At 45.3% G+C, this 22,397-nt stretch overlaps 72 non-coding genes across 72 annotated transcripts; 24 read left to right on the forward strand and 48 right to left on the reverse strand.

Annotated features, from left to right (window-relative positions):
- Positions 1 to 228: 228 nt before the first annotated feature.
- On the reverse strand, positions 229 to 300 carry Trnaw-cca (transfer RNA tryptophan (anticodon CCA)). Its single transcript has one exon. It is a non-coding gene; the product is annotated as a tRNA-Trp (tRNA).
- Positions 301 to 418: 118 nt separating this feature from the next.
- Positions 419 to 490, forward strand: Trnaa-cgc (transfer RNA alanine (anticodon CGC)). The gene has a single exon. It is a non-coding gene; the product is annotated as a tRNA-Ala (tRNA).
- Positions 491 to 764: 274 nt separating this feature from the next.
- On the reverse strand, positions 765 to 836 carry Trnac-gca (transfer RNA cysteine (anticodon GCA)). Its single transcript has one exon. It is a non-coding gene; the product is annotated as a tRNA-Cys (tRNA).
- A 318-nt stretch (positions 837 to 1,154) lies between these two features.
- On the reverse strand, positions 1,155 to 1,226 carry Trnaw-cca (transfer RNA tryptophan (anticodon CCA)). The gene has a single exon. It is a non-coding gene; the product is annotated as a tRNA-Trp (tRNA).
- A 118-nt stretch (positions 1,227 to 1,344) lies between these two features.
- Trnaa-cgc (transfer RNA alanine (anticodon CGC)) lies at positions 1,345 to 1,416 on the forward strand. The gene has a single exon. It is a non-coding gene; the product is annotated as a tRNA-Ala (tRNA).
- A 274-nt stretch (positions 1,417 to 1,690) lies between these two features.
- Positions 1,691 to 1,762, reverse strand: Trnac-gca (transfer RNA cysteine (anticodon GCA)). Its single transcript has one exon. It is a non-coding gene; the product is annotated as a tRNA-Cys (tRNA).
- A 318-nt stretch (positions 1,763 to 2,080) lies between these two features.
- Trnaw-cca (transfer RNA tryptophan (anticodon CCA)) lies at positions 2,081 to 2,152 on the reverse strand. The gene has a single exon. It is a non-coding gene; the product is annotated as a tRNA-Trp (tRNA).
- Positions 2,153 to 2,270: 118 nt separating this feature from the next.
- Positions 2,271 to 2,342, forward strand: Trnaa-cgc (transfer RNA alanine (anticodon CGC)). The gene has a single exon. It is a non-coding gene; the product is annotated as a tRNA-Ala (tRNA).
- Positions 2,343 to 2,616: 274 nt separating this feature from the next.
- Positions 2,617 to 2,688, reverse strand: Trnac-gca (transfer RNA cysteine (anticodon GCA)). The gene has a single exon. It is a non-coding gene; the product is annotated as a tRNA-Cys (tRNA).
- A 318-nt stretch (positions 2,689 to 3,006) lies between these two features.
- Positions 3,007 to 3,078, reverse strand: Trnaw-cca (transfer RNA tryptophan (anticodon CCA)). Its single transcript has one exon. It is a non-coding gene; the product is annotated as a tRNA-Trp (tRNA).
- Positions 3,079 to 3,196: 118 nt separating this feature from the next.
- Positions 3,197 to 3,268, forward strand: Trnaa-cgc (transfer RNA alanine (anticodon CGC)). The gene has a single exon. It is a non-coding gene; the product is annotated as a tRNA-Ala (tRNA).
- Positions 3,269 to 3,542: 274 nt separating this feature from the next.
- On the reverse strand, positions 3,543 to 3,614 carry Trnac-gca (transfer RNA cysteine (anticodon GCA)). Its single transcript has one exon. It is a non-coding gene; the product is annotated as a tRNA-Cys (tRNA).
- A 318-nt stretch (positions 3,615 to 3,932) lies between these two features.
- On the reverse strand, positions 3,933 to 4,004 carry Trnaw-cca (transfer RNA tryptophan (anticodon CCA)). Its single transcript has one exon. It is a non-coding gene; the product is annotated as a tRNA-Trp (tRNA).
- Positions 4,005 to 4,122: 118 nt separating this feature from the next.
- On the forward strand, positions 4,123 to 4,194 carry Trnaa-cgc (transfer RNA alanine (anticodon CGC)). Its single transcript has one exon. It is a non-coding gene; the product is annotated as a tRNA-Ala (tRNA).
- Positions 4,195 to 4,468: 274 nt separating this feature from the next.
- On the reverse strand, positions 4,469 to 4,540 carry Trnac-gca (transfer RNA cysteine (anticodon GCA)). Its single transcript has one exon. It is a non-coding gene; the product is annotated as a tRNA-Cys (tRNA).
- A 318-nt stretch (positions 4,541 to 4,858) lies between these two features.
- Positions 4,859 to 4,930, reverse strand: Trnaw-cca (transfer RNA tryptophan (anticodon CCA)). Its single transcript has one exon. It is a non-coding gene; the product is annotated as a tRNA-Trp (tRNA).
- A 118-nt stretch (positions 4,931 to 5,048) lies between these two features.
- Trnaa-cgc (transfer RNA alanine (anticodon CGC)) lies at positions 5,049 to 5,120 on the forward strand. The gene has a single exon. It is a non-coding gene; the product is annotated as a tRNA-Ala (tRNA).
- A 274-nt stretch (positions 5,121 to 5,394) lies between these two features.
- Positions 5,395 to 5,466, reverse strand: Trnac-gca (transfer RNA cysteine (anticodon GCA)). The gene has a single exon. It is a non-coding gene; the product is annotated as a tRNA-Cys (tRNA).
- A 318-nt stretch (positions 5,467 to 5,784) lies between these two features.
- Positions 5,785 to 5,856, reverse strand: Trnaw-cca (transfer RNA tryptophan (anticodon CCA)). Its single transcript has one exon. It is a non-coding gene; the product is annotated as a tRNA-Trp (tRNA).
- Positions 5,857 to 5,974: 118 nt separating this feature from the next.
- On the forward strand, positions 5,975 to 6,046 carry Trnaa-cgc (transfer RNA alanine (anticodon CGC)). Its single transcript has one exon. It is a non-coding gene; the product is annotated as a tRNA-Ala (tRNA).
- A 274-nt stretch (positions 6,047 to 6,320) lies between these two features.
- Trnac-gca (transfer RNA cysteine (anticodon GCA)) lies at positions 6,321 to 6,392 on the reverse strand. Its single transcript has one exon. It is a non-coding gene; the product is annotated as a tRNA-Cys (tRNA).
- Positions 6,393 to 6,710: 318 nt separating this feature from the next.
- Trnaw-cca (transfer RNA tryptophan (anticodon CCA)) lies at positions 6,711 to 6,782 on the reverse strand. The gene has a single exon. It is a non-coding gene; the product is annotated as a tRNA-Trp (tRNA).
- A 118-nt stretch (positions 6,783 to 6,900) lies between these two features.
- On the forward strand, positions 6,901 to 6,972 carry Trnaa-cgc (transfer RNA alanine (anticodon CGC)). Its single transcript has one exon. It is a non-coding gene; the product is annotated as a tRNA-Ala (tRNA).
- Positions 6,973 to 7,246: 274 nt separating this feature from the next.
- Trnac-gca (transfer RNA cysteine (anticodon GCA)) lies at positions 7,247 to 7,318 on the reverse strand. Its single transcript has one exon. It is a non-coding gene; the product is annotated as a tRNA-Cys (tRNA).
- Positions 7,319 to 7,636: 318 nt separating this feature from the next.
- On the reverse strand, positions 7,637 to 7,708 carry Trnaw-cca (transfer RNA tryptophan (anticodon CCA)). Its single transcript has one exon. It is a non-coding gene; the product is annotated as a tRNA-Trp (tRNA).
- Positions 7,709 to 7,826: 118 nt separating this feature from the next.
- Positions 7,827 to 7,898, forward strand: Trnaa-cgc (transfer RNA alanine (anticodon CGC)). Its single transcript has one exon. It is a non-coding gene; the product is annotated as a tRNA-Ala (tRNA).
- A 274-nt stretch (positions 7,899 to 8,172) lies between these two features.
- On the reverse strand, positions 8,173 to 8,244 carry Trnac-gca (transfer RNA cysteine (anticodon GCA)). The gene has a single exon. It is a non-coding gene; the product is annotated as a tRNA-Cys (tRNA).
- Positions 8,245 to 8,562: 318 nt separating this feature from the next.
- Trnaw-cca (transfer RNA tryptophan (anticodon CCA)) lies at positions 8,563 to 8,634 on the reverse strand. Its single transcript has one exon. It is a non-coding gene; the product is annotated as a tRNA-Trp (tRNA).
- Positions 8,635 to 8,752: 118 nt separating this feature from the next.
- Trnaa-cgc (transfer RNA alanine (anticodon CGC)) lies at positions 8,753 to 8,824 on the forward strand. Its single transcript has one exon. It is a non-coding gene; the product is annotated as a tRNA-Ala (tRNA).
- Positions 8,825 to 9,098: 274 nt separating this feature from the next.
- Positions 9,099 to 9,170, reverse strand: Trnac-gca (transfer RNA cysteine (anticodon GCA)). The gene has a single exon. It is a non-coding gene; the product is annotated as a tRNA-Cys (tRNA).
- A 318-nt stretch (positions 9,171 to 9,488) lies between these two features.
- Positions 9,489 to 9,560, reverse strand: Trnaw-cca (transfer RNA tryptophan (anticodon CCA)). Its single transcript has one exon. It is a non-coding gene; the product is annotated as a tRNA-Trp (tRNA).
- A 118-nt stretch (positions 9,561 to 9,678) lies between these two features.
- On the forward strand, positions 9,679 to 9,750 carry Trnaa-cgc (transfer RNA alanine (anticodon CGC)). Its single transcript has one exon. It is a non-coding gene; the product is annotated as a tRNA-Ala (tRNA).
- Positions 9,751 to 10,024: 274 nt separating this feature from the next.
- Trnac-gca (transfer RNA cysteine (anticodon GCA)) lies at positions 10,025 to 10,096 on the reverse strand. The gene has a single exon. It is a non-coding gene; the product is annotated as a tRNA-Cys (tRNA).
- A 318-nt stretch (positions 10,097 to 10,414) lies between these two features.
- Positions 10,415 to 10,486, reverse strand: Trnaw-cca (transfer RNA tryptophan (anticodon CCA)). The gene has a single exon. It is a non-coding gene; the product is annotated as a tRNA-Trp (tRNA).
- A 118-nt stretch (positions 10,487 to 10,604) lies between these two features.
- Trnaa-cgc (transfer RNA alanine (anticodon CGC)) lies at positions 10,605 to 10,676 on the forward strand. Its single transcript has one exon. It is a non-coding gene; the product is annotated as a tRNA-Ala (tRNA).
- A 274-nt stretch (positions 10,677 to 10,950) lies between these two features.
- Positions 10,951 to 11,022, reverse strand: Trnac-gca (transfer RNA cysteine (anticodon GCA)). The gene has a single exon. It is a non-coding gene; the product is annotated as a tRNA-Cys (tRNA).
- Positions 11,023 to 11,340: 318 nt separating this feature from the next.
- Trnaw-cca (transfer RNA tryptophan (anticodon CCA)) lies at positions 11,341 to 11,412 on the reverse strand. Its single transcript has one exon. It is a non-coding gene; the product is annotated as a tRNA-Trp (tRNA).
- A 118-nt stretch (positions 11,413 to 11,530) lies between these two features.
- Trnaa-cgc (transfer RNA alanine (anticodon CGC)) lies at positions 11,531 to 11,602 on the forward strand. Its single transcript has one exon. It is a non-coding gene; the product is annotated as a tRNA-Ala (tRNA).
- A 274-nt stretch (positions 11,603 to 11,876) lies between these two features.
- Trnac-gca (transfer RNA cysteine (anticodon GCA)) lies at positions 11,877 to 11,948 on the reverse strand. Its single transcript has one exon. It is a non-coding gene; the product is annotated as a tRNA-Cys (tRNA).
- Positions 11,949 to 12,266: 318 nt separating this feature from the next.
- Trnaw-cca (transfer RNA tryptophan (anticodon CCA)) lies at positions 12,267 to 12,338 on the reverse strand. The gene has a single exon. It is a non-coding gene; the product is annotated as a tRNA-Trp (tRNA).
- Positions 12,339 to 12,456: 118 nt separating this feature from the next.
- Trnaa-cgc (transfer RNA alanine (anticodon CGC)) lies at positions 12,457 to 12,528 on the forward strand. The gene has a single exon. It is a non-coding gene; the product is annotated as a tRNA-Ala (tRNA).
- Positions 12,529 to 12,802: 274 nt separating this feature from the next.
- On the reverse strand, positions 12,803 to 12,874 carry Trnac-gca (transfer RNA cysteine (anticodon GCA)). The gene has a single exon. It is a non-coding gene; the product is annotated as a tRNA-Cys (tRNA).
- Positions 12,875 to 13,192: 318 nt separating this feature from the next.
- On the reverse strand, positions 13,193 to 13,264 carry Trnaw-cca (transfer RNA tryptophan (anticodon CCA)). Its single transcript has one exon. It is a non-coding gene; the product is annotated as a tRNA-Trp (tRNA).
- Positions 13,265 to 13,382: 118 nt separating this feature from the next.
- On the forward strand, positions 13,383 to 13,454 carry Trnaa-cgc (transfer RNA alanine (anticodon CGC)). The gene has a single exon. It is a non-coding gene; the product is annotated as a tRNA-Ala (tRNA).
- A 274-nt stretch (positions 13,455 to 13,728) lies between these two features.
- On the reverse strand, positions 13,729 to 13,800 carry Trnac-gca (transfer RNA cysteine (anticodon GCA)). Its single transcript has one exon. It is a non-coding gene; the product is annotated as a tRNA-Cys (tRNA).
- Positions 13,801 to 14,118: 318 nt separating this feature from the next.
- Positions 14,119 to 14,190, reverse strand: Trnaw-cca (transfer RNA tryptophan (anticodon CCA)). The gene has a single exon. It is a non-coding gene; the product is annotated as a tRNA-Trp (tRNA).
- A 118-nt stretch (positions 14,191 to 14,308) lies between these two features.
- On the forward strand, positions 14,309 to 14,380 carry Trnaa-cgc (transfer RNA alanine (anticodon CGC)). The gene has a single exon. It is a non-coding gene; the product is annotated as a tRNA-Ala (tRNA).
- Positions 14,381 to 14,654: 274 nt separating this feature from the next.
- On the reverse strand, positions 14,655 to 14,726 carry Trnac-gca (transfer RNA cysteine (anticodon GCA)). Its single transcript has one exon. It is a non-coding gene; the product is annotated as a tRNA-Cys (tRNA).
- Positions 14,727 to 15,044: 318 nt separating this feature from the next.
- Positions 15,045 to 15,116, reverse strand: Trnaw-cca (transfer RNA tryptophan (anticodon CCA)). Its single transcript has one exon. It is a non-coding gene; the product is annotated as a tRNA-Trp (tRNA).
- A 118-nt stretch (positions 15,117 to 15,234) lies between these two features.
- Positions 15,235 to 15,306, forward strand: Trnaa-cgc (transfer RNA alanine (anticodon CGC)). The gene has a single exon. It is a non-coding gene; the product is annotated as a tRNA-Ala (tRNA).
- A 274-nt stretch (positions 15,307 to 15,580) lies between these two features.
- Positions 15,581 to 15,652, reverse strand: Trnac-gca (transfer RNA cysteine (anticodon GCA)). Its single transcript has one exon. It is a non-coding gene; the product is annotated as a tRNA-Cys (tRNA).
- Positions 15,653 to 15,970: 318 nt separating this feature from the next.
- Positions 15,971 to 16,042, reverse strand: Trnaw-cca (transfer RNA tryptophan (anticodon CCA)). Its single transcript has one exon. It is a non-coding gene; the product is annotated as a tRNA-Trp (tRNA).
- A 118-nt stretch (positions 16,043 to 16,160) lies between these two features.
- On the forward strand, positions 16,161 to 16,232 carry Trnaa-cgc (transfer RNA alanine (anticodon CGC)). The gene has a single exon. It is a non-coding gene; the product is annotated as a tRNA-Ala (tRNA).
- A 274-nt stretch (positions 16,233 to 16,506) lies between these two features.
- Positions 16,507 to 16,578, reverse strand: Trnac-gca (transfer RNA cysteine (anticodon GCA)). Its single transcript has one exon. It is a non-coding gene; the product is annotated as a tRNA-Cys (tRNA).
- A 318-nt stretch (positions 16,579 to 16,896) lies between these two features.
- On the reverse strand, positions 16,897 to 16,968 carry Trnaw-cca (transfer RNA tryptophan (anticodon CCA)). Its single transcript has one exon. It is a non-coding gene; the product is annotated as a tRNA-Trp (tRNA).
- Positions 16,969 to 17,086: 118 nt separating this feature from the next.
- On the forward strand, positions 17,087 to 17,158 carry Trnaa-cgc (transfer RNA alanine (anticodon CGC)). Its single transcript has one exon. It is a non-coding gene; the product is annotated as a tRNA-Ala (tRNA).
- Positions 17,159 to 17,432: 274 nt separating this feature from the next.
- Trnac-gca (transfer RNA cysteine (anticodon GCA)) lies at positions 17,433 to 17,504 on the reverse strand. Its single transcript has one exon. It is a non-coding gene; the product is annotated as a tRNA-Cys (tRNA).
- Positions 17,505 to 17,822: 318 nt separating this feature from the next.
- On the reverse strand, positions 17,823 to 17,894 carry Trnaw-cca (transfer RNA tryptophan (anticodon CCA)). The gene has a single exon. It is a non-coding gene; the product is annotated as a tRNA-Trp (tRNA).
- A 118-nt stretch (positions 17,895 to 18,012) lies between these two features.
- Positions 18,013 to 18,084, forward strand: Trnaa-cgc (transfer RNA alanine (anticodon CGC)). The gene has a single exon. It is a non-coding gene; the product is annotated as a tRNA-Ala (tRNA).
- A 274-nt stretch (positions 18,085 to 18,358) lies between these two features.
- Trnac-gca (transfer RNA cysteine (anticodon GCA)) lies at positions 18,359 to 18,430 on the reverse strand. The gene has a single exon. It is a non-coding gene; the product is annotated as a tRNA-Cys (tRNA).
- A 318-nt stretch (positions 18,431 to 18,748) lies between these two features.
- On the reverse strand, positions 18,749 to 18,820 carry Trnaw-cca (transfer RNA tryptophan (anticodon CCA)). Its single transcript has one exon. It is a non-coding gene; the product is annotated as a tRNA-Trp (tRNA).
- A 118-nt stretch (positions 18,821 to 18,938) lies between these two features.
- Positions 18,939 to 19,010, forward strand: Trnaa-cgc (transfer RNA alanine (anticodon CGC)). The gene has a single exon. It is a non-coding gene; the product is annotated as a tRNA-Ala (tRNA).
- A 274-nt stretch (positions 19,011 to 19,284) lies between these two features.
- On the reverse strand, positions 19,285 to 19,356 carry Trnac-gca (transfer RNA cysteine (anticodon GCA)). Its single transcript has one exon. It is a non-coding gene; the product is annotated as a tRNA-Cys (tRNA).
- Positions 19,357 to 19,674: 318 nt separating this feature from the next.
- On the reverse strand, positions 19,675 to 19,746 carry Trnaw-cca (transfer RNA tryptophan (anticodon CCA)). The gene has a single exon. It is a non-coding gene; the product is annotated as a tRNA-Trp (tRNA).
- A 118-nt stretch (positions 19,747 to 19,864) lies between these two features.
- Positions 19,865 to 19,936, forward strand: Trnaa-cgc (transfer RNA alanine (anticodon CGC)). The gene has a single exon. It is a non-coding gene; the product is annotated as a tRNA-Ala (tRNA).
- Positions 19,937 to 20,210: 274 nt separating this feature from the next.
- Trnac-gca (transfer RNA cysteine (anticodon GCA)) lies at positions 20,211 to 20,282 on the reverse strand. Its single transcript has one exon. It is a non-coding gene; the product is annotated as a tRNA-Cys (tRNA).
- Positions 20,283 to 20,600: 318 nt separating this feature from the next.
- Positions 20,601 to 20,672, reverse strand: Trnaw-cca (transfer RNA tryptophan (anticodon CCA)). Its single transcript has one exon. It is a non-coding gene; the product is annotated as a tRNA-Trp (tRNA).
- Positions 20,673 to 20,790: 118 nt separating this feature from the next.
- Trnaa-cgc (transfer RNA alanine (anticodon CGC)) lies at positions 20,791 to 20,862 on the forward strand. Its single transcript has one exon. It is a non-coding gene; the product is annotated as a tRNA-Ala (tRNA).
- A 274-nt stretch (positions 20,863 to 21,136) lies between these two features.
- Trnac-gca (transfer RNA cysteine (anticodon GCA)) lies at positions 21,137 to 21,208 on the reverse strand. The gene has a single exon. It is a non-coding gene; the product is annotated as a tRNA-Cys (tRNA).
- A 318-nt stretch (positions 21,209 to 21,526) lies between these two features.
- On the reverse strand, positions 21,527 to 21,598 carry Trnaw-cca (transfer RNA tryptophan (anticodon CCA)). The gene has a single exon. It is a non-coding gene; the product is annotated as a tRNA-Trp (tRNA).
- Positions 21,599 to 21,716: 118 nt separating this feature from the next.
- On the forward strand, positions 21,717 to 21,788 carry Trnaa-cgc (transfer RNA alanine (anticodon CGC)). The gene has a single exon. It is a non-coding gene; the product is annotated as a tRNA-Ala (tRNA).
- A 274-nt stretch (positions 21,789 to 22,062) lies between these two features.
- Trnac-gca (transfer RNA cysteine (anticodon GCA)) lies at positions 22,063 to 22,134 on the reverse strand. The gene has a single exon. It is a non-coding gene; the product is annotated as a tRNA-Cys (tRNA).
- Between the last annotated feature and the right edge of the window lie 263 nt (positions 22,135 to 22,397).

Consider the following 22,397-nt stretch of genomic DNA (forward strand, 5'->3'; position numbering starts at 1 on the left):
ATTATCTCTCAGTTATATATTAGCGTTAAACGATATAAATATCAAAAATACTAGACACCTCGCGCCTGGAGAAAGTGCGAGTCGGCGCCTTCACCTTAATGTCAGAATGCGAAAATTGCACTAGTAGCTTTTTTCAAGCAAGTTCTGTTCGTCCGTTCTTTGTAATCGTTTGGTATCTGATTAAACTGACATACTCGCCTATGGCTTTCGTAAACGAAAATTTCATTGTGACCCCGACGTGATTTGAACACGCAACCTTCTGATCTGGAGTCAGACGCGCTACCGTTGCGCCACGGAGTCGACGCTGCTTAGGTCTTGTCATGAATAGGTTCCTCGAAAACTTACTGTACCGTTCAAACCTAAGAAATAATGACAGTAGTATCCAGGAGAGACTCGTCCCAGATGTACTTGCTCTGGCGGGGGTGTAACTCAGTGGTAGAGTGTCTGCTTCGCATGCAGAAAGTCCTGGGTTCAAATCCCAGCTCCTCCAATTTTTGTTTCTCCGTGCAGCAGTACATGAAAACTTTTGCCTATCACCATATTCTATAAAATTCAGTGTACAAGATTCTTCCCCCAAGCAAGTGGATTTCGTACAGTTCGACCTCATGGCGGCAGGACGATGACCTGCAAGACCCTTGGCTGCGATCCTCCCATTGAAATGTTGCTCCAAAGCCTTCGGTATGGCGTGCGGAGTGCATCTCAAACATGTATTTGCAACTCACCGCGACAATCGTCTTTTGTTTTTTCGAGATACTGAAAAATGAAGGGGGCACCCGGGATTGAACCGGTGACCTCTCGATCTGCAGTCGAATGCTCTACGACTGAGCTATACCCCCTTTCACGATCTTCCTATTCCCATAACTTAACGAAAAATATTACACTCTGCCTGGCTAAAGACGTCTAATCGAGCAAAATATCGTGTAATCATTATCTCTCAGTTATATATTAGCGTTAAACGATATAAATATCAAAAATACTAGACACCTCGCGCCTGGAGAAAGTGCGAGTCGGCGCCTTCACCTTAATGTCAGAATGCGAAAATTGCACTAGTAGCTTTTTTCAAGCAAGTTCTGTTCGTCCGTTCTTTGTAATCGTTTGGTATCTGATTAAACTGACATACTCGCCTATGGCTTTCGTAAACGAAAATTTCATTGTGACCCCGACGTGATTTGAACACGCAACCTTCTGATCTGGAGTCAGACGCGCTACCGTTGCGCCACGGAGTCGACGCTGCTTAGGTCTTGTCATGAATAGGTTCCTCGAAAACTTACTGTACCGTTCAAACCTAAGAAATAATGACAGTAGTATCCAGGAGAGACTCGTCCCAGATGTACTTGCTCTGGCGGGGGTGTAACTCAGTGGTAGAGTGTCTGCTTCGCATGCAGAAAGTCCTGGGTTCAAATCCCAGCTCCTCCAATTTTTGTTTCTCCGTGCAGCAGTACATGAAAACTTTTGCCTATCACCATATTCTATAAAATTCAGTGTACAAGATTCTTCCCCCAAGCAAGTGGATTTCGTACAGTTCGACCTCATGGCGGCAGGACGATGACCTGCAAGACCCTTGGCTGCGATCCTCCCATTGAAATGTTGCTCCAAAGCCTTCGGTATGGCGTGCGGAGTGCATCTCAAACATGTATTTGCAACTCACCGCGACAATCGTCTTTTGTTTTTTCGAGATACTGAAAAATGAAGGGGGCACCCGGGATTGAACCGGGGACCTCTCGATCTGCAGTCGAATGCTCTACGACTGAGCTATACCCCCTTTCACGATCTTCCTATTCCCATAACTTAACGAAAAATATTACACTCTGCCTGGCTAAAGACGTCTAATCGAGCAAAATATCGTGTAATCATTATCTCTCAGTTATATATTAGCGTTAAACGATATAAATATCAAAAATACTAGACACCTCGCGCCTGGAGAAAGTGCGAGTCGGCGCCTTCACCTTAATGTCAGAATGCGAAAATTGCACTAGTAGCTTTTTTCAAGCAAGTTCTGTTCGTCCGTTCTTTGTAATCGTTTGGTATCTGATTAAACTGACATACTCGCCTATGGCTTTCGTAAACGAAAATTTCATTGTGACCCCGACGTGATTTGAACACGCAACCTTCTGATCTGGAGTCAGACGCGCTACCGTTGCGCCACGGAGTCGACGCTGCTTAGGTCTTGTCATGAATAGGTTCCTCGAAAACTTACTGTACCGTTCAAACCTAAGAAATAATGACAGTAGTATCCAGGAGAGACTCGTCCCAGATGTACTTGCTCTGGCGGGGGTGTAACTCAGTGGTAGAGTGTCTGCTTCGCATGCAGAAAGTCCTGGGTTCAAATCCCAGCTCCTCCAATTTTTGTTTCTCCGTGCAGCAGTACATGAAAACTTTTGCCTATCACCATATTCTATAAAATTCAGTGTACAAGATTCTTCCCCCAAGCAAGTGGATTTCGTACAGTTCGACCTCATGGCGGCAGGACGATGACCTGCAAGACCCTTGGCTGCGATCCTCCCATTGAAATGTTGCTCCAAAGCCTTCGGTATGGCGTGCGGAGTGCATCTCAAACATGTATTTGCAACTCACCGCGACAATCGTCTTTTGTTTTTTCGAGATACTGAAAAATGAAGGGGGCACCCGGGATTGAACCGGGGACCTCTCGATCTGCAGTCGAATGCTCTACGACTGAGCTATACCCCCTTTCACGATCTTCCTATTCCCATAACTTAACGAAAAATATTACACTCTGCCTGGCTAAAGACGTCTAATCGAGCAAAATATCGTGTAATCATTATCTCTCAGTTATATATTAGCGTTAAACGATATAAATATCAAAAATACTAGACACCTCGCGCCTGGAGAAAGTGCGAGTCGGCGCCTTCACCTTAATGTCAGAATGCGAAAATTGCACTAGTAGCTTTTTTCAAGCAAGTTCTGTTCGTCCGTTCTTTGTAATCGTTTGGTATCTGATTAAACTGACATACTCGCCTATGGCTTTCGTAAACGAAAATTTCATTGTGACCCCGACGTGATTTGAACACGCAACCTTCTGATCTGGAGTCAGACGCGCTACCGTTGCGCCACGGAGTCGACGCTGCTTAGGTCTTGTCATGAATAGGTTCCTCGAAAACTTACTGTACCGTTCAAACCTAAGAAATAATGACAGTAGTATCCAGGAGAGACTCGTCCCAGATGTACTTGCTCTGGCGGGGGTGTAACTCAGTGGTAGAGTTTCTGCTTCGCATGCAGAAAGTCCTGGGTTCAAATCCCAGCTCCTCCAATTTTTGTTTCTCCGTGCAGCAGTACATGAAAACTTTTGCCTATCACCATATTCTATAAAATTCAGTGTACAAGATTCTTCCCCCAAGCAAGTGGATTTCGTACAGTTCGACCTCATGGCGGCAGGACGATGACCTGCAAGACCCTTGGCTGCGATCCTCCCATTGAAATGTTGCTCCAAAGCCTTCGGTATGGCGTGCGGAGTGCATCTCAAACATGTATTTGCAACTCACCGCGACAATCGTCTTTTGTTTTTTCGAGATACTGAAAAATGAAGGGGGCACCCGGGATTGAACCGGGGACCTCTCGATCTGCAGTCGAATGCTCTACGACTGAGCTATACCCCCTTTCACGATCTTCCTATTCCCATAACTTAACGAAAAATATTACACTCTGCCTGGCTAAAGACGTCTAATCGAGCAAAATATCGTGTAATCATTATCTCTCAGTTATATATTAGCGTTAAACGATATAAATATCAAAAATACTAGACACCTCGCGCCTGGAGAAAGTGCGAGTCGGCGCCTTCACCTTAATGTCAGAATGCGAAAATTGCACTAGTAGCTTTTTTCAAGCAAGTTCTGTTCGTCCGTTCTTTGTAATCGTTTGGTATCTGATTAAACTGACATACTCGCCTATGGCTTTCGTAAACGAAAATTTCATTGTGACCCCGACGTGATTTGAACACGCAACCTTCTGATCTGGAGTCAGACGCGCTACCGTTGCGCCACGGAGTCGACGCTGCTTAGGTCTTGTCATGAATAGGTTCCTCGAAAACTTACTGTACCGTTCAAACCTAAGAAATAATGACAGTAGTATCCAGGAGAGACTCGTCCCAGATGTACTTGCTCTGGCGGGGGTGTAACTCAGTGGTAGAGTGTCTGCTTCGCATGCAGAAAGTCCTGGGTTCAAATCCCAGCTCCTCCAATTTTTGTTTCTCCGTGCAGCAGTACATGAAAACTTTTGCCTATCACCATATTCTATAAAATTCAGTGTACAAGATTCTTCCCCCAAGCAAGTGGATTTCGTACAGTTCGACCTCATGGCGGCAGGACGATGACCTGCAAGACCCTTGGCTGCGATCCTCCCATTGAAATGTTGCTCCAAAGCCTTCGGTATGGCGTGCGGAGTGCATCTCAAACATGTATTTGCAACTCACCGCGACAATCGTCTTTTGTTTTTTCGAGATACTGAAAAATGAAGGGGGCACCCGGGATTGAACCGGGGACCTCTCGATCTGCAGTCGAATGCTCTACGACTGAGCTATACCCCCTTTCACGATCTTCCTATTCCCATAACTTAACGAAAAATATTACACTCTGCCTGGCTAAAGACGTCTAATCGAGCAAAATATCGTGTAATCATTATCTCTCAGTTATATATTAGCGTTAAACGATATAAATATCAAAAATACTAGACACCTCGCGCCTGGAGAAAGTGCGAGTCGGCGCCTTCACCTTAATGTCAGAATGCGAAAATTGCACTAGTAGCTTTTTTCAAGCAAGTTCTGTTCGTCCGTTCTTTGTAATCGTTTGGTATCTGATTAAACTGACATACTCGCCTATGGCTTTCGTAAACGAAAATTTCATTGTGACCCCGACGTGATTTGAACACGCAACCTTCTGATCTGGAGTCAGACGCGCTACCGTTGCGCCACGGAGTCGACGCTGCTTAGGTCTTGTCATGAATAGGTTCCTCGAAAACTTACTGTACCGTTCAAACCTAAGAAATAATGACAGTAGTATCCAGGAGAGACTCGTCCCAGATGTACTTGCTCTGGCGGGGGTGTAACTCAGTGGTAGAGTGTCTGCTTCGCATGCAGAAAGTCCTGGGTTCAAATCCCAGCTCCTCCAATTTTTGTTTCTCCGTGCAGCAGTACATGAAAACTTTTGCCTATCACCATATTCTATAAAATTCAGTGTACAAGATTCTTCCCCCAAGCAAGTGGATTTCGTACAGTTCGACCTCATGGCGGCAGGACGATGACCTGCAAGACCCTTGGCTGCGATCCTCCCATTGAAATGTTGCTCCAAAGCCTTCGGTATGGCGTGCGGAGTGCATCTCAAACATGTATTTGCAACTCACCGCGACAATCGTCTTTTGTTTTTTCGAGATACTGAAAAATTAAGGGGGCACCCGGGATTGAACCGGGGACCTCTCGATCTGCAGTCGAATGCTCTACGACTGAGCTATACCCCCTTTCACGATCTTCCTATTCCCATAACTTAACGAAAAATATTACACTCTGCCTGGCTAAAGACGTCTAATCGAGCAAAATATCGTGTAATCATTATCTCTCAGTTATATATTAGCGTTAAACGATATAAATATCAAAAATACTAGACACCTCGCGCCTGGAGAAAGTGCGAGTCGGCGCCTTCACCTTAATGTCAGAATGCGAAAATTGCACTAGTAGCTTTTTTCAAGCAAGTTCTGTTCGTCCGTTCTTTGTAATCGTTTGGTATCTGATTAAACTGACATACTCGCCTATGGCTTTCGTAAACGAAAATTTCATTGTGACCCCGACGTGATTTGAACACGCAACCTTCTGATCTGGAGTCAGACGCGCTACCGTTGCGCCACGGAGTCGACGCTGCTTAGGTCTTGTCATGAATAGGTTCCTCGAAAACTTACTGTACCGTTCAAACCTAAGAAATAATGACAGTAGTATCCAGGAGAGACTCGTCCCAGATGTACTTGCTCTGGCGGGGGTGTAACTCAGTGGTAGAGTGTCTGCTTCGCATGCACAAAGTCCTGGGTTCAAATCCCAGCTCCTCCAATTTTTGTTTCTCCGTGCAGCAGTACATGAAAACTTTTGCCTATCACCATATTCTATAAAATTCAGTGTACAAGATTCTTCCCCCAAGCAAGTGGATTTCGTACAGTTCGACCTCATGGCGGCAGGACGATGACCTGCAAGACCCTTGGCTGCGATCCTCCCATTGAAATGTTGCTCCAAAGCCTTCGGTATGGCGTGCGGAGTGCATCTCAAACATGTATTTGCAACTCACCGCGACAATCGTCTTTTGTTTTTTCGAGATACTGAAAAATGAAGGGGGCACCCGGGGTTGAACCGGGGACCTCTCGATCTGCAGTCGAATGCTCTACGACTGAGCTATACCCCCTTTCACGATCTTCCTATTCCCATAACTTAACGAAAAATATTACACTCTGCCTGGCTAAAGACGTCTAATCGAGCAAAATATCGTGTAATCATTATCTCTCAGTTATATATTAGCGTTAAACGATATAAATATCAAAAATACTAGACACCTCGCGCCTGGAGAAAGTGCGAGTCGGCGCCTTCACCTTAATGTCAGAATGCGAAAATTGCACTAGTAGCTTTTTTCAAGCAAGTTCTGTTCGTCCGTTCTTTGTAATCGTTTGGTATCTGATTAAACTGACATACTCGCCTATGGCTTTCGTAAACGAAAATTTCATTGTGACCCCGACGTGATTTGAACACGCAACCTTCTGATCTGGAGTCAGACGCGCTACCGTTGCGCCACGGAGTCGACGCTGCTTAGGTCTTGTCATGAATAGGTTCCTCGAAAACTTACTGTACCGTTCAAACCTAAGAAATAATGACAGTAGTATCCAGGAGAGACTCGTCCCAGATGTACTTGCTCTGGCGGGGGTGTAACTCAGTGGTAGAGTGTCTGCTTCGCATGCACAAAGTCCTGGGTTCAAATCCCAGCTCCTCCAATTTTTGTTTCTCCGTGCAGCAGTACATGAAAACTTTTGCCTATCACCATATTCTATAAAATTCAGTGTACAAGATTCTTCCCCCAAGCAAGTGGATTTCGTACAGTTCGACCTCATGGCGGCAGGACGATGACCTGCAAGACCCTTGGCTGCGATCCTCCCATTGAAATGTTGCTCCAAAGCCTTCGGTATGGCGTGCGGAGTGCATCTCAAACATGTATTTGCAACTCACCGCGACAATCGTCTTTTGTTTTTTCGAGATACTGAAAAATGAAGGGGGCACCCGGGATTGAACCGGGGACCTCTCGATCTGCAGTCGAATGCTCTACGACTGAGCTATACCCCCTTTCACGATCTTCCTATTCCCATAACTTAACGAAAAATATTACACTCTGCCTGGCTAAAGACGTCTAATCGAGCAAAATATCGTGTAATCATTATCTCTCAGTTATATATTAGCGTTAAACGATATAAATATCAAAAATACTAGACACCTCGCGCCTGGAGAAAGTGCGAGTCGGCGCCTTCACCTTAATGTCAGAATGCGAAAATTGCACTAGTAGCTTTTTTCAAGCAAGTTCTGTTCGTCCGTTCTTTGTAATCGTTTGGTATCTGATTAAACTGACATACTCGCCTATGGCTTTCGTAAACGAAAATTTCATTGTGACCCCGACGTGATTTGAACACGCAACCTTCTGATCTGGAGTCAGACGCGCTACCGTTGCGCCACGGAGTCGACGCTGCTTAGGTCTTGTCATGAATAGGTTCCTCGAAAACTTACTGTACCGTTCAAACCTAAGAAATAATGACAGTAGTATCCAGGAGAGACTCGTCCCAGATGTACTTGCTCTGGCGGGGGTGTAACTCAGTGGTAGAGTGTCTGCTTCGCATGCACAAAGTCCTGGGTTCAAATCCCAGCTCCTCCAATTTTTGTTTCTCCGTGCAGCAGTACATGAAAACTTTTGCCTATCACCATATTCTATAAAATTCAGTGTACAAGATTCTTCCCCCAAGCAAGTGGATTTCGTACAGTTCGACCTCATGGCGGCAGGACGATGACCTGCAAGACCCTTGGCTGCGATCCTCCCATTGAAATGTTGCTCCAAAGCCTTCGGTATGGCGTGCGGAGTGCATCTCAAACATGTATTTGCAACTCACCGCGACAATCGTCTTTTGTTTTTTCGAGATACTGAAAAATGAAGGGGGCACCCGGGATTGAACCGGGGACCTCTCGATCTGCAGTCGAATGCTCTACGACTGAGCTATACCCCCTTTCACGATCTTCCTATTCCCATAACTTAACGAAAAATATTACACTCTGCCTGGCTAAAGACGTCTAATCGAGCAAAATATCGTGTAATCATTATCTCTCAGTTATATATTAGCGTTAAACGATATAAATATCAAAAATACTAGACACCTCGCGCCTGGAGAAAGTGCGAGTCGGCGCCTTCACCTTAATGTCAGAATGCGAAAATTGCACTAGTAGCTTTTTTCAAGCAAGTTCTGTTCGTCCGTTCTTTGTAATCGTTTGGTATCTGATTAAACTGACATACTCGCCTATGGCTTTCGTAAACGAAAATTTCATTGTGACCGCGACGTGATTTGAACACGCAACCTTCTGATCTGGAGTCAGACTCGCTACCGTTGCGCCACGGAGTCGACGCTGCTTAGGTCTTGTCATGAATAGGTTCCTCGAAAACTTACTGTACCGTTCAAACCTAAGAAATAATGACAGTAGTATCCAGGAGAGACTCGTCCCAGATGTACTTGCTCTGGCGGGGGTGTAACTCAGTGGTAGAGTGTCTGCTTCGCATGCACAAAGTCCTGGGTTCAAATCCCAGCTCCTCCAATTTTTGTTTCTCCGTGCAGCAGTACATGAAAACTTTTGCCTATCACCATATTCTATAAAATTCAGTGTACAAGATTCTTCCCCCAAGCAAGTGGATTTCGTACAGTTCGACCTCATGGCGGCAGGACGATGACCTGCAAGACCCTTGGCTGCGATCCTCCCATTGAAATGTTGCTCCAAAGCCTTCGGTATGGCGTGCGGAGTGCATCTCAAACATGTATTTGCAACTCACCGCGACAATCGTCTTTTGTTTTTTCGAGATACTGAAAAATGAAGGGGGCACCCGGGATTGAACCGGGGACCTCTCGATCTGCAGTCGAATGCTCTACGACTGAGCTATACCCCCTTTCACGATCTTCCTATTCCCATAACTTAACGAAAAATATTACACTCTGCCTGGCTAAAGACGTCTAATCGAGCAAAATATCGTGTAATCATTATCTCTCAGTTATATATTAGCGTTAAACGATATAAATATCAAAAATACTAGACACCTCGCGCCTGGAGAAAGTGCGAGTCGGCGCCTTCACCTTAATGTCAGAATGCGAAAATTGCACTAGTAGCTTTTTTCAAGCAAGTTCTGTTCGTCCGTTCTTTGTAATCGTTTGGTATCTGATTAAACTGACATACTCGCCTATGGCTTTCGTAAACGAAAATTTCATTGTGACCCCGACGTGATTTGAACACGCAACCTTCTGATCTGGAGTCAGACGCGCTACCGTTGCGCCACGGAGTCGACGCTGCTTAGGTCTTGTCATGAATAGGTTCCTCGAAAACTTACTGTACCGTTCAAACCTAAGAAATAATGACAGTAGTATCCAGGAGAGACTCGTCCCAGATGTACTTGCTCTGGCGGGGGTGTAACTCAGTGGTAGAGTGTCTGCTTCGCATGCAGAAAGTCCTGGGTTCAAATCCCAGCTCCTCCAATTTTTGTTTCTCCGTGCAGCAGTACATGAAAACTTTTGCCTATCACCATATTCTATAAAATTCAGTGTACAAGATTCTTCCCCCAAGCAAGTGGATTTCGTACAGTTCGACCTCATGGCGGCAGGACGATGACCTGCAAGACCCTTGGCTGCGATCCTCCCATTGAAATGTTGCTCCAAAGCCTTCGGTATGGCGTGCGGAGTGCATCTCAAACATGTATTTGCAACTCACCGCGACAATCGTCTTTTGTTTTTTCGAGATACTGAAAAATGAAGGGGGCACCCGGGATTGAACCGGGGACCTCTCGATCTGCAGTCGAATGCTCTACGACTGAGCTATACCCCCTTTCACGATCTTCCTATTCCCATAACTTAACGAAAAATATTACACTCTGCCTGGCTAAAGACGTCTAATCGAGCAAAATATCGTGTAATCATTATCTCTCAGTTATATATTAGCGTTAAACGATATAAATATCAAAAATACTAGACACCTCGCGCCTGGAGAAAGTGCGAGTCGGCGCCTTCACCTTAATGTCAGAATGCGAAAATTGCACTAGTAGCTTTTTTCAAGCAAGTTCTGTTCGTCCGTTCTTTGTAATCGTTTGGTATCTGATTAAACTGACATACTCGCCTATGGCTTTCGTAAACGAAAATTTCATTGTGACCCCGACGTGATTTGAACACGCAACCTTCTGATCTGGAGTCAGACGCGCTACCGTTGCGCCACGGAGTCGACGCTGCTTAGGTCTTGTCATGAATAGGTTCCTCGAAAACTTACTGTACCGTTCAAACCTAAGAAATAATGACAGTAGTATCCAGGAGAGACTCGTCCCAGATGTACTTGCTCTGGCGGGGGTGTAACTCAGTGGTAGAGTGTCTGCTTCGCATGCAGAAAGTCCTGGGTTCAAATCCCAGCTCCTCCAATTTTTGTTTCTCCGTGCAGCAGTACATGAAAACTTTTGCCTATCACCATATTCTATAAAATTCAGTGTACAAGATTCTTCCCCCAAGCAAGTGGATTTCGTACAGTTCGACCTCATGGCGGCAGGACGATGACCTGCAAGACCCTTGGCTGCGATCCTCCCATTGAAATGTTGCTCCAAAGCCTTCGGTATGGCGTGCGGAGTGCATCTCAAACATGTATTTGCAACTCACCGCGACAATCGTCTTTTGTTTTTTCGAGATACTGAAAAATTAAGGGGGCACCCGGGATTGAACCGGGGACCTCTCGATCTGCAGTCGAATGCTCTACGACTGAGCTATACCCCCTTTCACGATCTTCCTATTCCCATAACTTAACGAAAAATATTACACTCTGCCTGGCTAAAGACGTCTAATCGAGCAAAATATCGTGTAATCATTATCTCTCAGTTATATATTAGCGTTAAACGATATAAATATCAAAAATACTAGACACCTCGCGCCTGGAGAAAGTGCGAGTCGGCGCCTTCACCTTAATGTCAGAATGCGAAAATTGCACTAGTAGCTTTTTTCAAGCAAGTTCTGTTCGTCCGTTCTTTGTAATCGTTTGGTATCTGATTAAACTGACATACTCGCCTATGGCTTTCGTAAACGAAAATTTCATTGTGACCCCGACGTGATTTGAACACGCAACCTTCTGATCTGGAGTCAGACGCGCTACCGTTGCGCCACGGAGTCGACGCTGCTTAGGTCTTGTCATGAATAGGTTCCTCGAAAACTTACTGTACCGTTCAAACCTAAGAAATAATGACAGTAGTATCCAGGAGAGACTCGTCCCAGATGTACTTGCTCTGGCGGGGGTGTAACTCAGTGGTAGAGTGTCTGCTTCGCATGCACAAAGTCCTGGGTTCAAATCCCAGCTCCTCCAATTTTTGTTTCTCCGTGCAGCAGTACATGAAAACTTTTGCCTATCACCATATTCTATAAAATTCAGTGTACAAGATTCTTCCCCCAAGCAAGTGGATTTCGTACAGTTCGACCTCATGGCGGCAGGACGATGACCTGCAAGACCCTTGGCTGCGATCCTCCCATTGAAATGTTGCTCCAAAGCCTTCGGTATGGCGTGCGGAGTGCATCTCAAACATGTATTTGCAACTCACCGCGACAATCGTCTTTTGTTTTTTCGAGATACTGAAAAATGAAGGGGGCACCCGGGGTTGAACCGGGGACCTCTCGATCTGCAGTCGAATGCTCTACGACTGAGCTATACCCCCTTTCACGATCTTCCTATTCCCATAACTTAACGAAAAATATTACACTCTGCCTGGCTAAAGACGTCTAATCGAGCAAAATATCGTGTAATCATTATCTCTCAGTTATATATTAGCGTTAAACGATATAAATATCAAAAATACTAGACACCTCGCGCCTGGAGAAAGTGCGAGTCGGCGCCTTCACCTTAATGTCAGAATGCGAAAATTGCACTAGTAGCTTTTTTCAAGCAAGTTCTGTTCGTCCGTTCTTTGTAATCGTTTGGTATCTGATTAAACTGACATACTCGCCTATGGCTTTCGTAAACGAAAATTTCATTGTGACCCCGACGTGATTTGAACACGCAACCTTCTGATCTGGAGTCAGACGCGCTACCGTTGCGCCACGGAGTCGACGCTGCTTAGGTCTTGTCATGAATAGGTTCCTCGAAAACTTACTGTACCGTTCAAACCTAAGAAATAATGACAGTAGTATCCAGGAGAGACTCGTCCCAGATGTACTTGCTCTGGCGGGGGTGTAACTCAGTGGTAGAGTGTCTGCTTCGCATGCACAAAGTCCTGGGTTCAAATCCCAGCTCCTCCAATTTTTGTTTCTCCGTGCAGCAGTACATGAAAACTTTTGCCTATCACCATATTCTATAAAATTCAGTGTACAAGATTCTTCCCCCAAGCAAGTGGATTTCGTACAGTTCGACCTCATGGCGGCAGGACGATGACCTGCAAGACCCTTGGCTGCGATCCTCCCATTGAAATGTTGCTCCAAAGCCTTCGGTATGGCGTGCGGAGTGCATCTCAAACATGTATTTGCAACTCACCGCGACAATCGTCTTTTGTTTTTTCGAGATACTGAAAAATGAAGGGGGCACCCGGGATTGAACCGGGGACCTCTCGATCTGCAGTCGAATGCTCTACGACTGAGCTATACCCCCTTTCACGATCTTCCTATTCCCATAACTTAACGAAAAATATTACACTCTGCCTGGCTAAAGACGTCTAATCGAGCAAAATATCGTGTAATCATTATCTCTCAGTTATATATTAGCGTTAAACGATATAAATATCAAAAATACTAGACACCTCGCGCCTGGAGAAAGTGCGAGTCGGCGCCTTCACCTTAATGTCAGAATGCGAAAATTGCACTAGTAGCTTTTTTCAAGCAAGTTCTGTTCGTCCGTTCTTTGTAATCGTTTGGTATCTGATTAAACTGACATACTCGCCTATGGCTTTCGTAAACGAAAATTTCATTGTGACCCCGACGTGATTTGAACACGCAACCTTCTGATCTGGAGTCAGACGCGCTACCGTTGCGCCACGGAGTCGACGCTGCTTAGGTCTTGTCATGAATAGGTTCCTCGAAAACTTACTGTACCGTTCAAACCTAAGAAATAATGACAGTAGTATCCAGGAGAGACTCGTCCCAGATGTACTTGCTCTGGCGGGGGTGTAACTCAGTGGTAGAGTGTCTGCTTCGCATGCACAAAGTCCTGGGTTCAAATCCCAGCTCCTCCAATTTTTGTTTCTCCGTGCAGCAGTACATGAAAACTTTTGCCTATCACCATATTCTATAAAATTCAGTGTACAAGATTCTTCCCCCAAGCAAGTGGATTTCGTACAGTTCGACCTCATGGCGGCAGGACGATGACCTGCAAGACCCTTGGCTGCGATCCTCCCATTGAAATATTGCTCCAAAGCCTTCGGTATGGCGTGCGGAGTGCATCTCAAACATGTATTTGCAACTCACCGCGACAATCGTCTTTTGTTTTTTCGAGATACTGAAAAATGAAGGGGGCACCCGGGATTGAACCGGGGACCTCTCGATCTGCAGTCGAATGCTCTACGACTGAGCTATACCCCCTTTCACGATCTTCCTATTCCCATAACTTAACGAAAAATATTACACTCTGCCTGGCTAAAGACGTCTAATCGAGCAAAATATCGTGTAATCATTATCTCTCAGTTATATATTAGCGTTAAACGATATAAATATCAAAAATACTAGACACCTCGCGCCTGGAGAAAGTGCGAGTCGGCGCCTTCACCTTAATGTCAGAATGCGAAAATTGCACTAGTAGCTTTTTTCAAGCAAGTTCTGTTCGTCCGTTCTTTGTAATCGTTTGGTATCTGATTAAACTGACATACTCGCCTATGGCTTTCGTAAACGAAAATTTCATTGTGACCCCGACGTGATTTGAACACGCAACCTTCTGATCTGGAGTCAGACGCGCTACCGTTGCGCCACGGAGTCGACGCTGCTTAGGTCTTGTCATGAATAGGTTCCTCGAAAACTTACTGTACCGTTCAAACCTAAGAAATAATGACAGTAGTATCCAGGAGAGACTCGTCCCAGATGTACTTGCTCTGGCGGGGGTGTAACTCAGTGGTAGAGTGTCTGCTTCGCATGCACAAAGTCCTGGGTTCAAATCCCAGCTCCTCCAATTTTTGTTTCTCCGTGCAGCAGTACATGAAAACTTTTGCCTATCACCATATTCTATAAAATTCAGTGTACAAGATTCTTCCCCCAAGCAAGTGGATTTCGTACAGTTCGACCTCATGGCGGCAGGACGATGACCTGCAAGACCCTTGGCTGCGATCCTCCCATTGAAATGTTGCTCCAAAGCCTTCGGTATGGCGTGCGGAGTGCATCTCAAACATGTATTTGCAACTCACCGCGACAATCGTCTTTTGTTTTTTCGAGATACTGAAAAATGAAGGGGGCACCCGGGATTGAACCGGGGACCTCTCGATCTGCAGTCGAATGCTCTACGACTGAGCTATACCCCCTTTCACGATCTTCCTATTCCCATAACTTAACGAAAAATATTACACTCTGCCTGGCTAAAGACGTCTAATCGAGCAAAATATCGTGTAATCATTATCTCTCAGTTATATATTAGCGTTAAACGATATAAATATCAAAAATACTAGACACCTCGCGCCTGGAGAAAGTGCGAGTCGGCGCCTTCACCTTAATGTCAGAATGCGAAAATTGCACTAGTAGCTTTTTTCAAGCAAGTTCTGTTCGTCCGTTCTTTGTAATCGTTTGGTATCTGATTAAACTGACATACTCGCCTATGGCTTTCGTAAACGAAAATTTCATTGTGACCCCGACGTGATTTGAACACGCAACCTTCTGATCTGGAGTCAGACGCGCTACCGTTGCGCCACGGAGTCGACGCTGCTTAGGTCTTGTCATGAATAGGTTCCTCGAAAACTTACTGTACCGTTCAAACCTAAGAAATAATGACAGTAGTATCCAGGAGAGACTCGTCCCAGATGTACTTGCTCTGGCGGGGGTGTAACTCAGTGGTAGAGTGTCTGCTTCGCATGCACAAAGTCCTGGGTTCAAATCCCAGCTCCTCCAATTTTTGTTTCTCCGTGCAGCAGTACATGAAAACTTTTGCCTATCACCATATTCTATAAAATTCAGTGTACAAGATTCTTCCCCCAAGCAAGTGGATTTCGTACAGTTCGACCTCATGGCGGCAGGACGATGACCTGCAAGACCCTTGGCTGCGATCCTCCCATTGAAATGTTGCTCCAAAGCCTTCGGTATGGCGTGCGGAGTGCATCTCAAACATGTATTTGCAACTCACCGCGACAATCGTCTTTTGTTTTTTCGAGATACTGAAAAATGAAGGGGGCACCCGGGATTGAACCGGGGACCTCTCGATCTGCAGTCGAATGCTCTACGACTGAGCTATACCCCCTTTCACGATCTTCCTATTCCCATAACTTAACGAAAAATATTACACTCTGCCTGGCTAAAGACGTCTAATCGAGCAAAATATCGTGTAATCATTATCTCTCAGTTATATATTAGCGTTAAACGATATAAATATCAAAAATACTAGACACCTCGCGCCTGGAGAAAGTGCGAGTCGGCGCCTTCACCTTAATGTCAGAATGCGAAAATTGCACTAGTAGCTTTTTTCAAGCAAGTTCTGTTCGTCCGTTCTTTGTAATCGTTTGGTATCTGATTAAACTGACATACTCGCCTATGGCTTTCGTAAACGAAAATTTCATTGTGACCCCGACGTGATTTGAACACGCAACCTTCTGATCTGGAGTCAGACGCGCTACCGTTGCGCCACGGAGTCGACGCTGCTTAGGTCTTGTCATGAATAGGTTCCTCGAAAACTTACTGTACCGTTCAAACCTAAGAAATAATGACAGTAGTATCCAGGAGAGACTCGTCCCAGATGTACTTGCTCTGGCGGGGGTGTAACTCAGTGGTAGAGTGTCTGCTTCGCATGCACAAAGTCCTGGGTTCAAATCCCAGCTCCTCCAATTTTTGTTTCTCCGTGCAGCAGTACATGAAAACTTTTGCCTATCACCATATTCTATAAAATTCAGTGTACAAGATTCTTCCCCCAAGCAAGTGGATTTCGTACAGTTCGACCTCATGGCGGCAGGACGATGACCTGCAAGACCCTTGGCTGCGATCCTCCCATTGAAATGTTGCTCCAAAGCCTTCGGTATGGCGTGCGGAGTGCATCTCAAACATGTATTTGCAACTCACCGCGACAATCGTCTTTTGTTTTTTCGAGATACTGAAAAATGAAGGGGGCACCCGGGATTGAACCGGGGACCTCTCGATCTGCAGTCGAATGCTCTACGACTGAGCTATACCCCCTTTCACGATCTACCTATTCCCATAACTTAACGAAAAATATTACACTCTGCCTGGCTAAAGACGTCTAATCGAGCAAAATATCGTGTAATCATTATCTCTCAGTTATATATTAGCGTTAAACGATATAAATATCAAAAATACTAGACACCTCGCGCCTGGAGAAAGTGCGAGTCGGCGCCTTCACCTTAATGTCAGAATGCGAAAATTGCACTAGTAGCTTTTTTCAAGCAAGTTCTGTTCGTCCGTTCTTTGTAATCGTTTGGTATCTGATTAAACTGACATACTCGCCTATGGCTTTCGTAAACGAAAATTTCATTGTGACCCCGACGTGATTTGAACACGCAACCTTCTGATCTGGAGTCAGACGCGCTACCGTTGCGCCACGGAGTCGACGCTGCTTAGGTCTTGTCATGAATAGGTTCCTCGAAAACTTACTGTACCGTTCAAACCTAAGAAATAATGACAGTAGTATCCAGGAGAGACTCGTCCCAGATGTACTTGCTCTGGCGGGGGTGTAACTCAGTGGTAGAGTGTCTGCTTCGCATGCAGAAAGTCCTGGGTTCAAATCCCAGCTCCTCCAATTTTTGTTTCTCCGTGCAGCAGTACATGAAAACTTTTGCCTATCACCATATTCTATAAAATTCAGTGTACAAGATTCTTCCCCCAAGCAAGTGGATTTCGTACAGTTCGACCTCATGGCGGCAGGACGATGACCTGCAAGACCATTGGCTGCGATCCTCCCATTGAAATGTTGCTCCAAAGCCTTCGGTATGGCTTGCGGAGTGCATCTCAAACATGTATTTGCAACTCACCGCGACAATCGTCTTTTGTTTTTTCGAGATACTGAAAAATGAAGGGGGCACCCGGGATTGAACCGGGGACCTCTCGATCTGCAGTCGAATGCTCTACGACTGAGCAATACCCCCTTTCACGATCTTCCTATTCCCATAACTTAACGAAAAATATTACACTCTGCCTGGCTAAAGACGTCTAATCGAGCAAAATATCGTGTAATCATTATCTCTCAGTTATATATTAGCGTTAAACGATATAAATATCAAAAATACTAGACACCTCGCGCCTGGAGAAAGTGCGAGTCGGCGCCTTCACCTTAATGTCAGAATGCGAAAATTGCACTAGTAGCTTTTTTCAAGCAAGTTCTGTTCGTCCGTTCTTTGTAATCGTTTGGTATCTGATTAAACTGACATACTCGCCTATGGCTTTCGTAAACGAAAATTTCATTGTGACCCCGACGTGATTTGAACACGCAACCTTCTGATCTGGAGTCAGACGCGCTACCGTTGCGCCACGGAGTCGACGCTGCTCAGGTCTTGTCATGAATAGGTTCCTCGAAAACTTACTGTACCGTTCAAACCTAAGAAATAATGACAGTAGTATCCAGGAGAGACTCGTCCCAGATGTACTTGCTCTGGCGGGGGTGTAACTCAGTGGTAGAGTGTCTGCTTCGCATGCAGAAAGTCCTGGGTTCACATCCCAGCTCCTCCAATTTTTGTTTCTCCGTGCAGCAGTACATGAAAACTTTTGCCTATCACCATATTCTATAAAATTCAGTGTACAAGATTCTTCCCCCAAGCAAGTGGATTTCGTACAGTTCGACCTCATGGCGGCAGGACGATGACCTGCAAGACCCTTGGCTGCGATCCTCCCATTGAAATGTTGCTCCAAAGCCTTCGGTATGGCGTGCGGAGTGCATCTCAAACATGTATTTGCAACTCACCGCGACAATCGTCTTTTGTTTTTTCGAGATACTGAAAAATGAAGGGGGCACCCGGGATTGAACCGGGGACCTCTCGATCTGCAGTCGAATGCTCTACGACTGAGCTATACCCCCTTTCACGATCTTCCTATTCCCATAACTTAACGAAAAATATTACACTCTGCCTGGCTAAAGACGTCTAATCGAGCAAAATATCGTGTAATCATTATCTCTCAGTTATATATTAGCGTTAAACGATATAAATATCAAAAATACTAGACACCTCGCGCCTGGAGAAAGTGCGAGTCGGCGCCTTCACCTTAATGTCAGAATGCGAAAATTGCACTAGTAGCTTTTTTCAAGCAAGTTCTGTTCGTCCGTTCTTTGTAATCGTTTGGTATCTGATTAAACTGACATACTCGCCTATGGCTTTCGTAAACGAAAATTTCATTGTGACCCCGACGTGATTTGAACACGCAACCTTCTGATCTGGAGTCAGACGCGCTACCGTTGCGCCACGGAGTCGACGCTGCTTAGGTCTTGTCATGAATAGGTTCCTCGAAAACTTACTGTACCGTTCAAACCTAAGAAATAATGACAGTAGTATCCAGGAGAGACTCGTCCCAGATGTACTTGCTCTGGCGGGGGTGTAACTCAGTGGTAGAGTGTCTGCTTCGCATGCAGAAAGTCCTGGGTTCACATCCCAGCTCCTCCAATTTTTGTTTCTCCGTGCAGCAGTACATGAAAACTTTTGCCTATCACCATATTCTATAAAATTCAGTGTACAAGATTCTTCCCCCAAGCAAGTGGATTTCGTACAGTTCGACCTCATGGCGGCAGGACGATGACCTGCAAGACCCTTGGCTGCGATCCTCCCATTGAAATGTTGCTCCAAAGCCTTCGGTATGGCGTGCGGAGTGCATCTCAAACATGTATTTGCAACTCACCGCGACAATCGTCTTTTGTTTTTTCGAGATACTGAAAAATGAAGGGGGCACCCGGGATTGAACCGGGGACCTCTCGATCTGCAGTCGAATGCTCTACGACTGAGCTATACCCCCTTTCACGATCTTCCTATTCCCATAACTTAACGAAAAATATTACACTCTGCCTGGCTAAAGACGTCTAATCGAGCAAAATATCGTGTAATCATTATCTCTCAGTTATATATTAGCGTTAAACGATATAAATATCAAAAATACTAGACACCTCGCGCCTGGAGAAAGTGCGAGTCGGCGCCTTCACCTTAATGTCAGAATGCGAAAATTGCACTAGTAGCTTTTTTCAAGCAAGTTCTGTTCGTCCGTTCTTTGTAATCGTTTGGTATCTGATTAAACTGACATACTCGCCTATGGCTTTCGTAAACGAAAATTTCATTGTGACCCCGACGTGATTTGAACACGCAACCTTCTGATCTGGAGTCAGACGCGCTACCGTTGCGCCACGGAGTCGACGCTGCTAAGGTCTTGTCATGAATAGGTTCCTCGAAAACTTACTGTACCGTTCAAACCTAAGAAATAATGACAGTAGTATCCAGGAGAGACTCGTCCCAGATGTACTTGCTCTGGCGGGGGTGTAACTCAGTGGTAGAGTGTCTGCTTCGCATGCAGAAAGTCCTGGGTTCAAATCCCAGCTCCTCCAATTTTTGTTTCTCCGTGCAGCAGTACATGAAAACTTTTGCCTATCACCATATTCTATAAAATTCTGTGTACAAGATTCTTCCCCCAAGCAAGTGGATTTCGTACAGTTCGACCTCATGGCGGCAGGACGATGACCTGCAAGACCCTTGGCTGCGATCCTCCCATTGAAATGTTGCTCCAAAGCCTTCGGTATGGCGTGCGGAGTGCATCTCAAACATGTATTTGCAACTCACCGCGACAATCGTCTTTTGTTTTTTCGAGATACTGAAAAATGAAGGGGGCACCCGGGATTGAACCGGGGACCTCTCGATCTGCAGTCGAATGATCTACGACTGAGCTATACCCCCTTTCACGATCTTCCTATTCCCATAACTTAACGAAAAATATTACACTCTGCCTGGCTAAAGACGTCTAATCGAGCAAAATATCGTGTAATCATTATCTCTCAGTTATATATTAGCGTTAAACGATATAAATATCAAAAATACTAGACACCTCGCGCCTGGAGAAAGTGCGAGTCGGCGCCTTCACCTTAATGTCAGAATGCGAAAATTGCACTAGTAGCTTTTTTCAAGCAAGTTCTGTTCGTCCGTTCTTTGTAATCGTTTGGTATCTGATTAAACTGACATACACGCCTATGGCTTTCGTAAACGAAAATTTCATTGTGACCCCGACGTGATTTGAACACGCAACCTTCTGATCTGGAGTCAGACGCGCTACCGTTGCGCCACGGAGTCGACGCTGCTTAGGTCTTGTCATGAATAGGTTCCTCGAAAGCTTACTGTACCGTTCAAACCTAAGAAATAATGACAGTAGTATCCAGGAGAGACTCGTCCCAGATGTACTTGCTCTGGCGGGGGTGTAACTCAGTGGTAGAGTGTCTGCTTCGCATGCAGAAAGTCCTGGGTTCAAATCCCAGCTCCTCCAATTTTTGTTTCTCCGTGCAGCAGTACATGAAAACTTTTGCCTATCACCATATTCTATAAAATTCAGTGTACAAGATTCTTCCCCCAAGCAAGTGGATTTCGTACAGTTCGACCTCATGGCGGCAGGACGATGACCTGCAAGACCCTTGGCTGCGATCCTCCCATTGAAATGTTGCTCCAAAGCCTTCGGTATGGCGTGCGGAGTGCATCTCAAACATGTATTTGCAACTCACCGCGACAATCGTCTTTTGTTTTTTCGAGATACTGAAAAATGAAGGGGGCACCCGGGATTGAACCGGGGACCTCTCGATCTGCAGTCGAATGCTCTACGACTGAGCTATACCCCCTTTCACGATCTTCCTATTCCCATAACTTAACGAAAAATATTACACTCTGCCTGGCTAAAGACGTCTAATCGAGCAAAATATCGTGTAATCATTATCTCTCAGTTATATATTAGCGTTAAACGATATAAATATCAAAAATACTAGACACCTCGCGCCTGGAGAAAGTGCGAGTCGGCGCCTTCACCTTAATGTCAGAATGCGAAAATTGCACTAGTAGCTTTTTTCAAGCAAGTTCTGTTCGTCCGTTCTTTGTAATCGTTTGGTATCTGATTAAACTGACATACTCGCCTATGGCTTTCGTAAACGAAAATTTCATTGTGACCCCGACGTGATTTGAACACGCAACCTTCTGATCTGGAGTCAGACGCGCTACCGTTGCGCCACGGAGTCGACGCTGCTTAGGTCTTGTCATGAATAGGTTCCTCGAAAACTTACTGTACCGTTCAAACCTAAGAAATAATGACAGTAGTATCCAGGAGAGACTCGTCCCAGATGTACTTGCTCTGGCGGGGGTGTAACTCAGTGGTAGAGTGTCTGCTTCGCATGCAGAAAGTCCTGGGTTCAAATCCCAGCTCCTCCAATTTTTGTTTCTCCGTGCAGCAGTACATGAAAACTTTTGCCTATCACCATATTCTATAAAATTCAGTGTACAAGATTCTTCCCCCAAGCAAGTGGATTTCGTACAGTTCGACCTCATGGCGGCAGGACGATGACCTGCAAGACACTTGGCTGCGATCCTCCCATTGAAATGTTGCTCCAAAGCCTTCGGTATGGCGTGCGGAGTGCATCTCAAACATGTATTTGCAACTCACCGCGACAATCGTCTTTTGTTTTTTCGAGATACTGAAAAATGAAGGGGGCACCCGGGATTGAACCGGGGACCTCTCGATCTGCAGTCGAATGCTCTACGACTGAGCTATACCCCCTTTCACGATCTTCCTATTCCCATAACTTAACGAAAAATATTACACTCTGCCTGGCTAAAGACGTCTAATCGAGCAAAATATCGTGTAATCATTATCTCTCAGTTATATATTAGCGTTAAACGATATAAATATCAAAAATACTAGACACCTCGCGCCTGGAGAAAGTGCGAGTCGGCGCCTTCACCTTAATGTCAGAATGCGAAAATTGCACTAGTAGCTTTTTTCAAGCAAGTTCTGTTCGTCCGTTCTTTGTAATCGTTTGG

This window comes from Schistocerca cancellata, chromosome 3 (genome assembly GCF_023864275.1).
Source record: "Schistocerca cancellata isolate TAMUIC-IGC-003103 chromosome 3, iqSchCanc2.1, whole genome shotgun sequence".
In the NCBI taxonomy this organism is placed as follows: Eukaryota; Metazoa; Arthropoda; class Insecta; order Orthoptera; family Acrididae; genus Schistocerca; species Schistocerca cancellata.